Below are 17980 nucleotides of genomic sequence, written 5' to 3' on the forward strand. Positions count from 1 at the left end.
AAATAACAGAACTATGGTCAGAACGTGACAATCAGTATGGCGACTAAGTCAGGGAAAGCTAAATCTAAGTCTAGATATACAGATGTACACACAATTTTAGAAGAAATTTATCGGGAAAGTGAGACAGAGATTGTTGGAGGACGATTCATTTAGCGATGGAGGTGTCACGACTTCTGCCGAAGTCGTTGCCTCTCCTTGTTCGGGCGGTGCTCGGCGTTCGACGTCACCGGTCTTCTAGCCATCATTGATCCTTTTTTCATTTTCCATTGGTTTTGTCTTGTCTTCCCACACACCTGTTTTCAATCCCATTCATTACCTGTTGTGTATTTAACCCTCTGTTCCCTCTCATGTCTTTGTCAGAGATTGTTTTATTGTCAGTATAGTGTGATTGTTGCATAGGTGCGCGTCGGGTGCTCGTACCCATGTTTGTACATTTATTGTTATGGAGCATACTCGTGGAACTTTATTAAAAGACTCAATTTTACACTCAGTTTGACTCTCCTGCGCCTGACTTCCCTGCCACCTATTACACCTATGCATGACAGAATCTCTGACCAATATATATGAAGTCAGCAGGAGAGGACACTATGCCCATGGACCTGGAGGAACGCGTTCAGGAACAAGCGAGGGAGCTTGACTATATCAGCTCCGTCATGGAGCACATTGTCCAGAAAATGGATCGCTGGGAGAGACAGGGAGTTTCTCCAGCGCCACCACCACCACAACCGGAATCTCCCGTGAACATTTTATCCTCTCCGGAATCGAGGATCCATTTATCCCTACCCACGGGATACAACGGAGATACTGCCGGCTGCCAGGGTTTCCTCCTCAAACTGAACTTATATCTAGCCACGGCCTCCCCAGTACCATCTGACCATGAGAAGAGTTACGCCCTCGTCTCATGCCTCACCGGGAAAGCCCTGGAATGGGCCAGTGCTGTGTGTAGAAGGGAGGATGCGGCGTTGGACCATTTTGAGGAGTTCACCCGCCAATTCCAGATAGTATGCGATCACCCACCTGAAGGCAAAGCAGCGGGTAAGCTCCTCTATCATCTGAGGCAGGAGACGAGGAGTGCCCAGGATTTTGCTTTGGAATTTAGGACCTTGGCTTCCGGCGCTGGATGGAGCGACAGGGCCCTGATCAACCATTACCGTTGTAGTCTACGCGAGGACGTCCGTCGGGAGCTGGCCTGTAGAGACACCACCCTCACCTTCGACCAGCTGGTGGACATGTCCATCAAGCTGGACAACATGCTGGCTACTCGTGGATGTCTAGATCGGGGTCTGGTTGTTCCATCCTCCCGCACCCTCTCTCCCGAACCTATGGAATTGGGAGGGATGGTGCGCAGGGAGACCGGAGGGGGTTCCCGCTCGAGCACCATTCATGGTCGCAGAGGGCACACTGCTGATCGGTGCCGGGTTGGTTCCTCTGGGAATAGAGAGGGCAGGCAGGGCATTTTGGCGTCACCCCAGGTGAGTAGGCACCATTCTCATCCAGAGCCCTCTGCTGCACTAATGTTTGTCTCTGTCTCTTTTCCTGATTTTTCACTGCATTCCCAGTATAAGGCGCTAGTAGATTCAGGTGCGGGTGGGAATTTCATTAATAAAAGTCTAGCTCATAGTTTAGGGATCCCTATTGTTCCTGTGGATATGCCTTTCCCTATTCATGCCTTAGATAGTCGACCATTAGGGTCAGGGTTTATCAGGGAGGTAACTGCACCTTTGTGTATGATAACGCAGGAGGGTCACAAGGAGAAGATTAGTCTTTTCCTTATTGATTCTCCTACGTATTCTGTGGTGCTAGGCCTACCCTGGTTAGTTTGTCATAACCCCACTGTTTCTTGGCCACAGAGGGCTCTCACGGGATGGTCGCGAGAATGTTTAGGTGTTTAGGGGTTTTCGTTGGTGCTACTACGGTGGAAGGTCCAGACCAGGTCTCCACCGTGCGCATTCCCCCCGAATATGTCGATTTGGCTCTCGCCTTCTGTAAAAAGAAGGCGACTCAATTACCACCCCATCGACGGGGGGATTGTGCGATAGATCTCCTGGTAGACGCTGCATATCCCAAGAGTCACGTGTATCCCCTGTCGCAAGCGGAGATGGAGGCTATGGAGACATATGTCTCTGAATCCCTGCATCAGGGGTTCATTCAGCCATCCATTTCACCCGTCTCTTCGAGTTTCTTTTTTGTGAAAAAAAAAGGATAGCGGTTTACGCCCGTGTATTGATTATCGAGGTCTTAATAAAATCACAGTGAAATATAGTTACCCGCTACCTCTGATCAATACGGTTATAGATGAGATCTTCAGGGACCTACACGGGCAGGGTGTATATCGATGATATTCTGATATACTCTGCTACACGCGCCGAGCATGTGTCCCTGGTGCGCAGGGTGCTTGGTCGCCTGTTGGAGCATGATCTATATGTCAAAGCTGAGAAATGCTTGTTTTTCCAACAATCCATCTCCTTCCTAGGGCATCGGATTTCCACTTCAGGAGTGGAGATGGACAGCGACCGCATTACAGTCGTGCGTAAATGGCCGAATCCAACCGAGGTAAAGGAGTTGCAGCGTTTTTTGGGGTTTTCCAATTACTACCGGAGGTTTATCCGGGGTTTTGGTCAGGTGGCAGCTCCCATTACCTCACTGCTAAAGGGGGGCCCGGTGCGCTTGCAGTGGTCGGCTGAGGCGAACAGGGCTTTTGAGCACCTGAAGACTCTGTTTACCTCGGTGCCTGTGCTGGCTCATCTGGATCCCTCTTTGCCATTCATAGTGGAGGTGGACGCATCCGAAGCTGGGATAGGAGCAGTGCTCTCTCAGCGTTCGGGTACGCCACTGAAGCTTCGCCCTTGTGCTTTCTTTTCGAAGAAACTCAGCCCGGCGGAGCGAAACTATGATGTGGGGAACCGAGAGCTGTTAGCTGTCGTAGAAGCCTTGAAGGTGTGGAGGCATTGGCTTGAGGGGGCTAAACACCCTTTTCTCATCTGGACTGACCACCGCAATCTGGAGTACATCCGGCAGGCGAAGAGATTGAATCCTCGCCAGGCAAGGTGGGCCAAGTTTTTCACTCGTTTTGTGTTTACTCTTTCTTACAGACCAGGCTCCCAGAACGTTAAGGCAGACGCATTGTCTCGGCTGTATGACACAGAGGAGCGGTCCATGGATCCCACTCCCATACTCCCAGCTTCGTGTCTGGTGGCGCCTGTAGTGTGGGAGCTGGACGCGGACATTGAGCGGGCGTTACGTGCAGAGCCTTCTCCCCCTGAGTGTCCAGCTGGTCGTCTGTACGTTCCGTCTGCTCTCCGCGACCGATTGATATATTGGGCTCATACGTCACCCTCCTCTGGTCATCCTGGGATAGGTCAGACGATGCGCTGTCTTGAAGGAAGGTACTGGTGGCCCACATTAGCTAAGGACGTGAGGATTTATGTTTCTTCCTGTTCGGTGTGCGCCCAGTGCAAGGCTCCTAGACACCTGCCCAGAGGTAAGCTACAACCTCTACCCGTTCCTCAACGGCCATGGTCGCACCTGTCGGTGGATTTTTTGACTGATCTTCCACCTTCACAGGGTTACACCACGATCCTGGTCGTTGTGGATCGGTTTTCAAAGTCCTGTCGTCTCCTCCCTTTGCCCGGTCTCCCTACGGCCTTACAAACTGCAGAGGCCCTGTTTACACATGTTTTCCGGCACTATGGGGTGCCTGAGGATATAGTGTCTGATCGGGGTCCCCAGTTCACATCAAGGGTCTGGAAGGCGTTCATGGAGCGTCTGGGGATCTCGGTTAGTCTTACCTCAGGTTTTCACCCCGAGAGTAATGGGCAGGTGGAGAGAGTTAACCAGGATGTGGGTAGGTTTCTGCGGTCTTATTGCCAGGATCGGCCGGGGGAGTGGGCGAAGTTCGTGCCCTGGGCAGAGATGGCTCAGAACTCGCTACGTCACTCCTCCACTAACCTTACTCCCTTTCAATGTGTATTAGGGTATCAGCCGGTTCTGGCTCCTTGGCATCAGAGCCAGACCGAGGCCCCTGCGGTGGACAATTGGTTTCGGCACGCTGAGGAAACCTGGGAGGCAGCCCACGTCCACCTTCAGTGTGCCATAAGGCGCCAGAAAATTGGCGCAGACCGTCGCCGCAGTGAGGCCCCAGTGTTTGCACCAGGGGACAGGGTCTGGCTCTCGACCCGAAACCTGCCCCTTCGCCTGCTCTGCCGGAAGCTGTGTCCGCGGTTTGTGGGGCCGTTTAAAGTCCTGAGGAGAGTGAACGAGGTATGTTATAGGTTACAACTACCCACTCATTACCGTATTAACCCCTCTTTCCATGTGTCTCTCCTCAGGCCGATGGTGGCTGGCCCGCTCCAGGAGGCTGAAGTGCGTGATGTTCCTCCGCCTCCACTAGACATCGAGGGGGTTCCGGCGTACTCGGTTCAATCCGTTTTGGATTTGAGATGTCGGGCGAGGGGCCTTCAGTACCTCGTGGACTGGGAGGGGTACGGGCCGGAGGAGAGATGCTGGGTTCCGGTGGAGGACGTGTTAGATCCTTCCATGTTATCAGAATTCCACCGTCTCCATCCGGATCGCCCTGCACCTCGCCCTTCTGGCTGGTCGTCCCCGAGGCCGGTGTCGACGCGCAGCTGGAGCCGCGCGTCAGGGGGGCGGGGGGTACTGTCATGACTTCTGCTGAAGTCGTTGCCTCTCCTTGTTCGGGCGGTGCTCGGCGTTCGACGTCACCGGTCTTCTAGCCATCATTGATCCTTTTTTCATTTTCCATTGGTTTTGTCTTGTCTTCCCACACACCTGTTTTCAATCCCATTCATTACCTGTTGTGTATTTAACCCTCTGTTCCCTCTCATGTCTTTGTCAGAGATTGTTTTATTGTCAGTATAGTGTGATTGTTGCATAGGTGCGCGTCGGGTGCTCGTACCCATGTTTGTACATTTATTGTTATGGAGCATACTCGTGGAACTTTATTAAAAGACTCCATTTTACACTCAGTTTGACTCTCCTGCGCCTGACTTCCCTGCCACCTATTACACCTATGCATGACAGGAGGAATATTTTTTGAACGGAGAGGACATTGTTTTGGACTGGTAAGTTCTTCTCATGCTAATGCCGTTGTTTGAAATTAATAATATAAAATATTATTTGTGATTTTTTTAAATTTAGTAGCAGTATATAAAAATGTAATGTAATGAAATGTGAGATGCGTGTGTCTGCCGCCCCACCCCCACATGAAATAGCCTATTTGAGGCTGTTGAGGGGAGGGCAGGCCCACAACAATGACCAAAGTGAAATGGAGACAGTAGATACAGCTGGTCTGTTGTAATATAATAAAGACAGTCGATCTAGCTGGTCTGTCATAATATAATAGAGACAGTAGATCTAGCTGAAATGTCATAATATAAAATAGACAGTAAATCTAGCTGGTCTGTCATAATATAAATATAAATGAGACAGTCGATCTAGCAGGTCTATAATAATATATTCAACCTTATGTTCCCTGTACTCTATATATATCTGTTATACCTGTTGATACAGGGCTCATATATGAAACTATTCTAACTGAACATTTTACAGTGACACTGACTCCAAATGGGAGCCCCCAGTGCCAAGGTGTCAATCCCCCACTGAAGCTGGTTCATCCAGCTCCTGCCACAAGTGGTGTTCATCTGCCCAAATTTATGTCTGCAGGCATGGATGTGCCTCAGGGCCAAAAGGGCACAGCATGGAGGCGTTGCTGTGTTCTTTGCAAAATGAAGTCCCCATCACCTGCACCACATGCTTGGTGACCCTCTGCTTTACAGCAGAAAGAGACTGCTATAGCACCTGGCATCAGCAGCAGCACAATATTGTGTAGAGGACTGAGGGTCTTCCAAATATTGAAAGTGTTATTTTGTAAATGTTTTTTTTATGTTTTTTTTTTCAAAAAAAATTGGGTGGGGGTGTGTTAGAATACCATTTTGGTAATTTGTACAGTATATAGATATTCCATTCAAAATGTATAACTTCACCAATTTGGCCACTTGGGTACTTTTGGGCTACTTGTGTGGGACACCTGGGTGACTTCATGATAAATGTCATGTAGCACACTCATTTTGGAAGTTATCATTCTGAAACTTTGCACAACTACTGTTGCCCTCCTATGTTTTTCACTGAAATTGTCCCCATCATCCTTTCAGAATGTTTGTCTTGTTCATTTTAAAGATGATGATACAACAATAAAAATGAAAAAACGTATGCTAAACCAGATCTATTGTGTTATATTCTCCTACATTCAAATCACATTTACACAAACATCAGAGTGTTTTCTTTCAAATGAAATCAAGAATATGCATATCCTTGGTTCTGAGCCTGAGCTACAGGCAGTTAGATTTGGGTATGTCTTCAGGTGGAAATTGAAAAAAGTAGGGGGGTAGCTGTAAGAGGTTACGCTTTCTGTTAGCTAGCCAGCTGGAATTCGATGGCTGGCTTGCTAGCTAACATTAACGTACATGTATGAAGTGTGTGTAACGTTAGCGATATTTTCTCAGAATGCCATTTCGCATTGCTAGTTATAGCATAATGTTAATAAGCTAACATTGAACCTATATTCTTAACTTTAGCTAGCTATGGCAATTGGTTTGTATTGCTAGTTAAAGCTTGCTGTTAGCTTGCCAGCTAAAGTTCAATGGCTGACTTGCTAGCATTGACAATCGGTTTCTATTGCTAGTAACATTACACTGTGGATTGGGATTTTAGCTCATTTTTTTAGCTAGCTAGCTAACGTTAACGTCACATCTATCACAGACCCAAAGTTAAAGTAGAAACTCAGAGCTACAAAATGATATATCATACACAGCATTGTTGAGGAACGATGGGAAAGTAATTCTACTTTGAAAGTTGATAAACTTGTAAACTCCCTTTTGAGATAAGGGCCTTTGAATGTTTTGGTACCTACTGGAGACAGGGTTCCCACAGCTTCTTAAACATCAAACTCAAGGACTTTCCAGGCCCAATTCCCTCAAATTCAAGGACCCAACATGGCATAGTTTGAGACACGGATCAAGGTTAATTACTGTTACAACACTGAGAATTTTTATAATGAGAGAAGCTTGAATGTGTGAACACTTCTCAATTGTACTGTGTTACAGTGATGGCAGACTACGCGGTCTCTTGCCTTCTCTAACACAGCACAGCAAAACAATATATTGTGTAAATTGAGCGATAGAGACAGAGACTTGAAGAGCTAAGTAATTCTTTGTTTATTTCATTAGCACCAGCTTAACAACACAAAACATGTCGCAGAGCAAAAACATGGCCTTTTTTCATGAACATGACCATGACCAAAATAGAATATAAATAAACAAAAACACATGACCATAAATTAAATGTTTTGCAACAATAAAAGATGAGATAAATGAATTGGATCAAAATAAATTAAACATTTCCACAACCAATGTGTTCTGGGGTTGTTGGCTTTTTGATTAATTTACTTCTTCTTTTTTTATCACTTACTCATTCAATAGTGTTTTGCCCTTTTTCAAACTGTTAAAACAGTGGCCAACCCTTTTTTTGCTGCTATGCCCCTTCATTTACTCATTCACTTTTTTGTTGAGTAGTGTAGCTATTTCAACTATTTGTGCTCTTTAACCTTTAGCACCCTTTCTCAGGCTATTGGACTTGGCAATAAGACTGAGGTTGCCTGTGCTCTCCGCTTTGAGTGCAAATTTGTCTGCTGAGGTCTAGAGAGCATTTATGTCATCGGTCAGTCTTCTTGTCTTCACTTTCAGTTCATCTATTTCATCTATAAGGTATTTTCTCTATGTTTTTTTGCTCGTCCATTCTTCTCTGTCTCTGTTCTTCTTGATGTGTCACATACCTCTGCCTTGCAGCTGCCACTGACATCAGCAGCGGTCTGTCAATGCACACATGTATGGCACCCACAGCTCTTATGTGGTCAACTATATATCTCTGTGCTACATACAAATCTTCAAGTTCTCCACTTCAATCTGCCGATTGATGGAGAATCTACGCTCTACTAAGGCTTGTTCGTGTGACAGTAAGAGGAGTTGGTGGCAAAGTCTCCATAGATTTCTGAGCTCTTTGTCCTTTGACATGTACTCATGTAAAAATGTGTTCACGCTGTCTTGGACAGGATCAAAGTTAGCAAACTCTGAATGTTGGGCCTGGACAATGTCATCAATAAAATGTGAGTATTGATGAATGATGTCATCACAATCTTCTTCCTTCACCCAATGTATATTTACAAGGTAGGTCAGGGTCTTTTTCAATTTTGCTGTACACAGCATTTTTCCATTTGTGCCTGCCATTTCTCGTGCCAGCCATTTCTCCAAGAAAGAAAGATGCGAGACCAGAGAGTACTTCAATGGAGATCTCAATACATTTGTTAACAGTTTTGAGCATACACTTCTTGCAAGCGATTTTGAAGTCCATCAATGTTTTCTGTCCAATTTTCTTCCCTGCGGACAACTCTGTCACAATTCTTCGAGTAACAAAGCCCAAGTCGGCCTGTGAGGAGTCGATGTGATTGGATGACTGGCTCACCTCGACATCAAGATGTTTTTGAGGGTTCTTCGCTTCTTTCATGAGGGCTGGCTTAATGAATCTGCTCATCAAGCTCTTAAGCAGCTTGAACAAGTCTGTAGAGAGAAATGGCACCATGGGCTTATCGGTCTGGTAGCGTGTGAGGAATGTTGTCACGTCTTTGCTCGTTGACAAGATTAAATTCAGTTTTGCTGTCTTAAGAGGGTCCTTAACAGCCTCTTAAATCACCTCAAATGACTTTGTGCCTGTATTTGGACATCTCTTCTCTACAGCGTTCACATTTGTTGCCATATGGGGTAAAAGCTCTGAAGCTCTTTCAAGCACCGGCACATTTTCAACCCACTGTGTCTTGCAAAACTTAAATGGCAGTGGGGATCTGATGATCCAATGATGTTAAAGTAGTCCTCCCTGTCGGCTGGAGTATCCTTCAGAAGTTGGTACATAGCATGCAGTATACTATCAACTTTCCACTCTGTTTCTTCCACTCCCTTCTGAAATGTACTATATGGAGACTGCACCTGCCAATATTTATAAGGTGTACATCAAAATCTAGGAGGGACTTCTCAACCTTTAAGTAAAATGACCAATTTACATTTGGTCCATCTATGGAGATCTGAACCATGTTTTTCTTTGGTAGATCTTCGGTGCTCTTCTCATAGACCGCTTTAAGGTCCAACACAGTCGCATGTCCCATAAAGTGATTTTCTGTTAAGGCTCTCATCAAAGAGAAGTACATAGTCCTCCTCCCCAGCAGACAGTTTTTTAGACAACAAGTGCTTGAAATTAGGAGCCAAGCCACGTGTGTACACAGCTGGAATTGTTGTGCAGCATGCGAAGGTCTTGGCTATTGCACTGTCTGGGAACATCGATGAGAACAGCATACCCACGAGTAAAAAAAAATATTGAAATCAAAGACTTAATTCTGTTTCTAGCCTGTGTGTGAACGTGTGTGTCTGTGTGTGTCACAGAGAGAATGTGAACTATGAAAACAAACATAACATGTCCCTAAAAAATAATTTCATGTTACAGGTAACAGTTTATAAACCATGCCACTCAGACTCCATAATATTCAGACACCACAGTGTCTCAGCCCGCAATGTGTCCTCTTTGGGTACGCCAGTAATGATGTCTTGAGGAGATGGTGAATGTGGTTGCAGTTGTAGAAGATTGTCTAGGTGGTGATGTAGATGACGATGAATTTTCCACATAGTTCAATAGAGTGTGAGCTGTAAGAAAATAAGTGTCCAAGTCTGATGAAGGACTAGCTAGCTGGCTAGCATTATTCATTAAACGTTGTCACTAACAACTCTAGTGAACATCCTTTAACTAAATGTAAACTTTCAGCTAATGTTAGTGAACTGTCATTTATTTTAAATGTTCACTGTCCAGCTCTGCTTGCCGCAAGTTGGCTAACGCAACGTTAACAACTTAGCTAACGTTAGCTAGCTTGCACTATATTGACAGGTGTAATTCTGTGGGAAAACTGACTGAGACATCTAGATAACGTTAGCTAACAACAACATAGCAAATGTTAATTTAACCGAATAATACTGTAATGTTAAAGTTAATTTACCCAACCACGAAGAGACTGAATAATCTAGTTAACTAATTAACGTTAGTAACAAACTAAGTATGGTTGTTGTATTCCTTTTAACATGTTACCAGGGGTAGGACCTACCTGCTTTTAACTTGTGCCGTCCTGTGTGATGCTCCAGCAGCACGTCTCGTCACAGCTGCTTCGCCCATGGCATGAACTTTTATTGATTTGCTGCAGGCTCTGCATCGGGCCATATGGATGTCCCATGGATCTTTAACAAGCCAGTCTTTGTGAGTGTCTTTGGTGAGCCACGAGTCCAGGAATTTCCATTTTCCAGGCATAGCTGAAGGTTCACTTAACGTTAGCTTTCTCTCTTGCTTGCCACTGTTTAGCATTAATCATTTGACGTCAATCACTCATGCACGCACGTGACCATCACACTTTCTCGAGGCAGGTGGCACGTGAAACAAGGACGCACAGACGGTGGGAGACACATGCAGACAGCGAAATCTTCAATTTCTATTCTTGCACAAAATATATAAATTAAAGCACTTTCAATGACCCATGTCTATTTATGTCTATTTTCAAAAACTTTCAAGGCCTTGATTTTGTTTTTGATAATTCACAAACTTTCAAGGATTTCAAGGACCCGTGAGAACCCTATGGAGAGCTTTCCTTTATCTACACCCATTCAGCATTGCTCACATCCTCTTAAGCCAGACCCACCCATCTCTTTAAGGATTCACATGTGAGGTCATCAAATCAAATCAAATTTTATTGGTCACATACACATGTTTAGCAGATGTTAATGTGAGTATAGCGAAATGCTTGTGCTCCTAGTTCTGACCATGCAGTAATATCTAACTGTAGCGGTCCTATGTGTAGCTGGTGTAGGGAGTCAGACGCAGGACAGCAGATATGAGTAATTAAAGTACTTTACTCAATTATTTTAAAATTACAATGCAACCATGACAGCCCACAAACCACGGATCGAATTAAAATAAACAATCACTCACGAACACATCATGGGGAACAGAGGGTTAAATAATAAACAAGTAATTGGTTGAGTGAAGCCAGATGTGATAAGACAAAGACAGAACAAATGGAAAATGAAAAGTGGATCGGCGGTGGCTAGAAAGACGGTGACGTCGACCACCGAACGTCGCCCGAACAAGGGGAGGGACTGACTTCGGCCGAAGTTGTGACACTAACAAGTAATGTAAAAATGTCACAACAACAAAGGAATGAATAAGAATATGTACATATAAATATATGGATGAGCGATGGCCGAACGGCATAGGCAAGATTGTATAGTGTACAGTATATACATATGAGATGAGTAATGTAGGGTATGTAAACATTATATAAAGTGGCATTGTGATACATTTATTACATCCTCTTATTAATTATTAAAGTGGCTGGAGATTTGTATGTTGGCAAATCAGTATGTTGGCAAGCAACCACTCAATGTTAGTGATGGCTGTTTAACAGTCTGATGGCCTTGAGATAGAAGCTGTTTTCAGTCTCTTGGTCCCAGCTTTGATGCACCTGTACTGACCTTGCCTTCTGGATGATAGCAGGTGAACAGGCAGTGGCTCGGGTGGTTGTTGTCCTTGATGATCTTTTTTGGCTGCCTGTGACATCGGGCGGTGTAGGTGTCCTGGAGGGCAGGTAGTTTGCCCCCGGTGATGGGTTGTGCAGACCTCACTACCCTCTGGAGAGCCTTACGGTTGTGGGCGGAGGAGCAGTTGCCGTACCAGGCGGTGATACAGCCCGACAGGATGCTCTCAATTGTGCATTTGTAAAAGTTTGAGTTTTTGGGGCCAAGCCAAAAAATACAATTTCTTCAGCCCCCTGAGGTTGAAGAGGCGCTGATGCGCCTTCTTCACCACGCTGTCTGTGTGGGTGGACACCTAGGAACTTAAAACTTTCCACCTTCTCCACTACTGTCCCGTTGATGTGGATAGGGGGTGCTCCCTCTGCTGTTTCCTGAAGTCAATGATCATCTCCTTTGTTTTGTGACATTGAGTGTGAGGTTCTTTTCCTGACACCACACTCCGGGGGACCTCACCTCCTCCCTGTAGTCCGTCTCGTCGTTGTTGGTAATCAACTGTAGTGTCGTCTGCAAACTTGATGATTGAGTTGGAGGCGTGCGTTGCCACGCAGTCAGTGGTAAACAGGGAGTACAGGAGAGGGCTGAGAATGCACCCTTGTGGGGCCCCAATGTTGAGGATCAGCGAGGTGGAGATGTTGTTTCCTACACTCACCGCCTGGGGGCGTCCCGTCAGAAAGTCCAGGACCCAGTTGCACAGGGCGGGGTCGAGACCCAGGGTCTCGAGCTTGGTGACGAGTTTGGAGGGTACTATGGTGTTAAATGCTAAGCTGTAATCGATGAACAGCATTCTTACATAGGTATTCCTCTTGTCCAGATGGGTTAGGGCAGTGTGATTGCGATTGCGTCGTCTGTGGACCAATTGGGGTGGTAAGCAAATTGGAGTAGGTCAGGGTGTCAGGTAGGTTTGAGGTGATATGATCCTTGACTGGTCTCTCAAAGCATTTCATGATGACGGAAGTGAGTTCTACGGGCGATAGTCATTTAGCTCAGTTACCTTAGCTTTCTTGGGAACAGGAACAATGGTGGCCCTCTTGAATCACGTGGGAACAGCAGACTGGGATAGGGATTGATTGAATATGTCTGTAAACACACCAGCCAGCTGGTCTGCGCATGCTCTGAGGACGCGGCTGGGGATGCCGCCTGGGCCTGCAGCCTTGCGAGGGTTAACACGTTTAAATGTTTTACTCACGTCACCTGCAGTGAAGGAGAGTCCGCAGATTTTGGTAGCGGGCCGTGTCAGTGGCACTGTATTGTCCTCAAAGCGAGCAAAGAAGTTGTTTAGTCTGTCTGGGAGCAAGACATCCTGATCCGCGATGGGGCTGGTTTTCTTTTTGTAATCCGTGATTGACTGTAGACCCTGCCACATACCTCTACTTTGTCTCTATACTGACGCTTAGCTTGTTTGATTGCCTTGCGGAGGGAATAGCTACACTGTTTGTATTCGGTCATGTTTCCGGTCACCTTGCCCTGGTTAAAAGCAGTGGTTCGCTCTTTCAGTTTCGTGCGAATGCTGCCATCAATCCACGGTTTCTGGTTTGGGAAGGTTTTAATAGTTGCTGTGGGTACAACATCGCCGATGCACTTGCTACTAAACTCGCTCATCGAATCTGCGCATTCGTCAATGTTGTTGTTTGACGCAATGCGGAACATATCCCAATCCACGTGATCGAAGCAATCTTGAAGTGTAGAATTAGATTGGTCGGACCAGCATTGAACAGACCTGAGCGCGGGAGCTTCCAGTTTTAGTCTCTGTCTATAGGTTAGCTTGGTTAGCTTTTCCAAAAGGAGGGCAGGGGAGGGCCTTATATGCGTCGTGGAAGTTAGAATAAAAATGATCCAGGGTTTTACCAGCCCTGGTAGCACAATCGATATGCTGATAGAATTCAGGGAGTCTTGTTTTCAGATTAGCCTTGTTAAAATCCCCAGCTACAATGAATGCAGCCTCGGGATATGTGGTTTCCAGTTGACATAAAGTCAAATAAAGTTTGTTCAGGGCCGTCGATGTGTCTGCTTGGGGGGGAATATATGCGGCTGTGATTATAATCGAAGAGAATTCTCTTGGTAGGTAATGCGGTCAACATTTGATTGTGAGGAATTCTAAGTCAGGTGAACAGAAGGACTTGAGTTCCTGTATGTTGTTATGATCACACCACGTCTTGTTAATCATAAGGCATCCAATAGCGTGTCTCGAGTGAGCCATGTTTCCGTGAAGCAAAGAATGTTACAGTCTCTTATGTCTCTCTGGAATGCTACCCTTGCTCGGATTTCATCAACCTTGTTGTCAAGACACTGGTCATTGGCGAGTAGTATGCTCGGGAGCGGTGCACGATGTGCCCGTCTCCGGAGCCTAACCAGAAGAACACTTCTTCTGCCCCTTCTACAGCAACATTGTTTTGGTTTGCCCGCTGAGATCCTATCCATTTTCCTAGGTGGTGGGCAAAACACAGGCTCCGCTTCGAGAAAGTCGTATTCCTGGTCGTAATGGTGGTGAGTTGACGTTGCTCTTATATCCAGTAGTGCCTCCCGACTGTATGTAATAAAACCTCAAATTACCTGGGGTACCAATGTAAGAAATAACACGTAAAAAAAACAAAATACTGCATAGTTTCTTAGGATCGCGAAGCGAGGCGGCCATCTCTGTTGGCGCCGGAAGCTCATATTTGTAATAATGTAGGTAGTTTATGCAAAGGTTGTTACCTCTTACCAGTATTGCCATAACAAAAATTACATTTTGGGAAGCAATTATTTTTTTAACAAACAATAATTGTGATTCATCCTATATTGTCCATAAGATCTTTACTCCCTAGCAACAGTTATTTGATGCATACACACACACAAACACTCATACACATTCAACCCCTTTCCCCCACAAACAAACGTACACTCAGATACTCAACAGTTGTTCCATCCCAGAGCCCAACTCTAGAAAGGCCTTGATTTACGAATGCATATACAGTTGCAGCTGTATGAGAAGACATGCAAAATTGAGCAAAAATGGGGAGATTTGATTAACCATTGTCATGTCTTAGGTGATGGAGGTCAGATATACCCCCTTCCCCTGAAACACCCACACGTTGTGACATTATTCCCAAGCATCTCTGTGCATTCAGATCATTGATGATTTTGTGTCACCAGGGTCACAATAATATGCGCCCTCTCTAAATGTCTGAGTGTGATCCCTCCCCATGGGTTACTGCAGCTAGTGTTGCCAGCACTGCCACTGCCTGGGTGGGGGCACCCCACCAGAATCCCCACCGGCTAGGTAGAAGGTCATCAAGGTTCTCATTAGCAGCTTTGATAATTTCATCATCATTTCAATAATTTCATCATCATGTATATCATGTATCATGTATATCATGATTGGCTTTGTAGGACCAACCCTGCCAGGCAGGTTCAGAATCTTGAGAGGGCGGTGCTACTTTTTGATCTTTCTGATTTGGCTGCGTATAGGCTACTTACTGCAGGCCCATAAAACACATAAGTACTGCTCCTTCGTGTATGGGTCTCTCAAAGGGGTGTATACATGCACACATACCCACATACTCTGCCTTTTATTTCCTCTGTGTTTTATCTCCACCATGTTGATTGAGTACTTTTGTGTTCCAGGTCCTTATATTTGAAGGTTTATTATTTCGCTAACCATCCTTTCTTCTAATTCTGTCTTATCGATTTATGAAATACTATAAATGGAAAGTCTAATTATTTTCCACCATTCCCTATTTAGAAAGGTGTAGTTGTAGTTTATTTCTTTAACAATTGTTGTACTTTATTGCTTTTTATATGTTTTTATAATAATCCGTACCATGTCTAGTATTGTGTTTCCATTATTCAACTCCTCTATGGGAACTTTGTCATATTTAGAATAGCCATGGAGTAGTCTTTGTGTCTCTGAACATTTGTTTATCAATATATAGTGTATCGACTATGAGAGCTACACGTTTCCCTTTCAATCTATTTTCCTTGAAGATTGGATACAGAACTTTGGAAGTTAATCGGAGTACGACCTTTTACCTCGTGAAAACGTTTATCATACATGTCAGATTTCAATATTGCCCGACGTCATACAAGGTAGGTTGTCTTCTCTCGAATGAGCCACTGATCATATTCCTACCTCGAGAAACTTGTAATTTAACAGAGGGTCTAACGCATTTCTCCTATTTGTCTGCTCCACTTCAGTCCAGGGTACATTGCATGGTGCCATTGCAAATGTCAGACTCCACTCTGTGAGGCACATCGATCTGCAGGTTGAACATGGTGAGATTGTGGACTCCAAAATTGATTGTGCTAGCTACTTCACATGCTAGCCAGACCATAGCGAGATAATTGCAATGTGTTTTTTTTAGTCAACTTGAGCTGCAACAAATTTCACATGTTGCTACCAACCTTATTATAATGACAAAATGAAGCATTTGTTCACCAAAAATATTGTTCTCACAGATTAGTGTTAGGTAAGAAGAGAAGGCAGAGAGGGGTCAAAAGCCTTTATCCATATAAAACAATCTGTTTTACGGAATTTTCCTTGTGGTCTATATTAAAGGGCACTTAATTTAATGTAACAGGCTTTTAAATGCAATATTCGTGCACAATTTCTACTTAAAATATCAGAGACGTAAAAGGCACTAATGGTAATTATTTTTACTCATACCAAAAAGCGTAGAACTATTTTGTCTATGTTTGCACTGTATGCTTTACTCGATGTTGCACAGATATTGCAGTCACCAAAAATTATAAATGATATTTATGCATTGCACTCTGTACATTTGATCTGATTAATATGTGTCTGTTATTCAAATACTGATAAATATCAAATATATTCGATATATATGCAATGTGCTCTCACTCCACATGATGGCGCCAGGTACTAACAAAGATTTTTGACATCACATTCTCAAGGTTCTTCTACTGAAGGATTACTAATTCAAAATGTGAGATACAATATTTTCGTGTTACCACTGGCAATTATGATTACTTATATCAAAACTAAGAGCACAACATGTTAAATAAATAGTCTCTCCATTGCCGCATTATGAGATTATTACAGGGTTATTACAGGGTTATTACAGGGTTATTACAGGAGGAAATCAGGTTATGGGTCTACCTTCTCTTCTCCATCAGTCTAGCATGGGTGTCAAGCATGCAGCACTGGAGACATTTTCCACATGTCAATGGGCCCCACTTGTGCTCCCATCAATATCCTCTCAGATTAGTAGAAAGGATTTCATGTTGGAGAAGACGTTCACCCACAAGCAATGAATGAACACAGTCAAGTGGCTACAGAGAAGCCTTTACAGGAATGGCCTCATGGGCAAAATGACTTTGACCCCTGGTCTGAAGGCTCTCTCTGTCAATCATGAGGGAGACCACTGAATATGGGCATGATTAAGAGTGTAATAGGCCTATGAAGCAGAAGCCCTGTTGAGTCGTGTTGTTTTGACCTGATTTGTGCAGTGGTATAGAGTTCAGCTTAATGAATGACACACACACACATAAGCAGGCCTGTGTCCCTATGCCTAATCCACAACCATTCTTGACCGTTGGCTAATGCAACAGTACACTTGACCCACTAACCTACATCAAGGTCTGGACGTTTTGACATTTTTAGACAGCCTTTGCTTTCTGATCAGCGTCTTGGTACTGTCATCAAAAATAATCAACAGAGATTTTTCAGATTAATGGCTCAATAGTGTAGTGGATGTTTCAACAAAGGGTGGCACTGTTTATTTTATTTTTCCTCATACGTAAAAGCACACAAGTCATAAGTATGCAGAACCATAGGCCTACACACTAAACCGAATCGTTCACTGTCAGTACCTTAAAAAAATGTGATATCTAAAGTACATTGGAAGAGAATAACATTTTTAAATGTTCAATCAACCCTATAAACTACATTGAAGTGTGTGTGTCTCTCACACACACACGCACACACCTGTGTCCCTATGTGACTGTCTAACAAAGCCTAGACAAGTAAGTATACTGTTGCATAATCCATGACAGTGCTAGGCCTATGAAGCACCGTTGAGTCATGTTGTTTTGACCCTGTTTGTGCAGTGGTATAGGGTTTAGATCTCATCTTTATTAATTACATAAATTACTATTACCACCCCCTGCCCCTTCTTTCTCTCCTTCTCTCCCTCACACACACTCTCTCTCTCACACACACACACACACACACACACACACACACACACACACACACACACACACACACACACACACACACACACACACACACACACACACACACACACACACACACACACACACACACACACACACACAGAGAGAGAGAGAGA

This window comes from Oncorhynchus masou, chromosome 29 (genome assembly GCF_036934945.1).
Source record: "Oncorhynchus masou masou isolate Uvic2021 chromosome 29, UVic_Omas_1.1, whole genome shotgun sequence".
In the NCBI taxonomy this organism is placed as follows: domain Eukaryota; kingdom Metazoa; phylum Chordata; class Actinopteri; order Salmoniformes; family Salmonidae; genus Oncorhynchus; species Oncorhynchus masou.